Here is a 1,300-nt window from a genome sequence, read left to right as displayed (position 1 = left end):
ATGGTCATCATTTCCTGTTTTTTGGCACCTGCAAATTTATATCTAACTATAAGTAACAAGAGCCAATCCAAGTTTTGAAAAGTCCTATATAGCACAATGCTGTTGCAGCAGAAACTCATTAATAGTAGTTGTCTCTATGAGGAGGTTCTTGGTGGCTAGAGAATGTTGAGAGGGACGTTTGTCACTGTACATTCTTGTATCTGTTGGAATTTAATACCATACGCACATATAACTCTTTCGAGGAGATATGCAAAAAAAAAAAAAAATTAAGTCCTACATGTAAATTAAAATATTAAGAGTGGTAACCTGGGAGACAAAGTTGCCTAAGATATTAAAACAACTTCTTGAAAGCATTAAACAACTAATAAGATATTCAGGATTCAATGGGTCAAAAATCTAGCAAAGGCAAAAAATCACAACAGGTAAACCACCCAGCACCCAAAGGATATTTTTATATCCTAAGAATATTTGCCAAACCTGAAGAAAATACTGTGATACAGAGTAGTATTTTGGCAACCTCATAGGGCTAGAAAGGCAAAAGTTAATTCTCTCCATCCCCTCAAACACAGCAACTCTCATAAACCACCCCCTCTCAAGTCATAACCCCAAAGTGCTACACCTTTCACACACAGGCCCCGGCCCAGATGTGTAGCACAATGTTAAGCCACCCGAGTGATCCAGAAAACCTCAAAGTCTGAATTTCAGTTAAAATGCTCCAAGACTAATTGTGCCCCAGGCATCTGTCATAAGCAGATGAAAATCCCCTGAGATATCATGCTCATCCTAGACTTTTACCCTGGGATTTTAAATCAAGTTCTTTTGACCCCAAAGCCTGTGGTCTTAACAACTTTACTAAACTCCACGGATAAAATAAAATAGTATATGGGAAAGGATGTGTTGGAACACAAAGGTCACCTAATCCAAACTCATGAGCTGTTTGGATTTCTTATCAAAACTTTCAGGAGTGATCAGCCAGCATTGCAGAACCTCCCCAAGGACAAGCATGCTCCTTTTCATTAAGGGAGTCTAACTCGTTTTTGCACAGGTCCAATTTTTAGAGCACAAGCTGAAATCCACTGCCAATTTCTACCCACTGGTCCTTATCCCATCCTCCAGGGTCACAAGTTTCGATCTGTCTCCACTAAAAGCTGTCTCCATTAAATTCCTCCATGTATTTAAAGACAGTTTTGAGGTCACTCCCCACATCTTTCCTCCTTTAGGCCAAACAGCCTTTTTGTCTTTCTGTGAAAACTCTTTCCATGATACATTTTTAGCTCCTTTGCCATATTAGACAACCATG

This window comes from Propithecus coquereli, unplaced genomic scaffold (assembly GCF_000956105.1).
Source record: "Propithecus coquereli isolate 6110/MARCELLA unplaced genomic scaffold, Pcoq_1.0 Scaffold11, whole genome shotgun sequence".
NCBI classification, from domain to species: domain Eukaryota; kingdom Metazoa; phylum Chordata; class Mammalia; order Primates; family Indriidae; genus Propithecus; species Propithecus coquereli.
Note: the sequence above shows the minus strand (reverse complement) of the source record.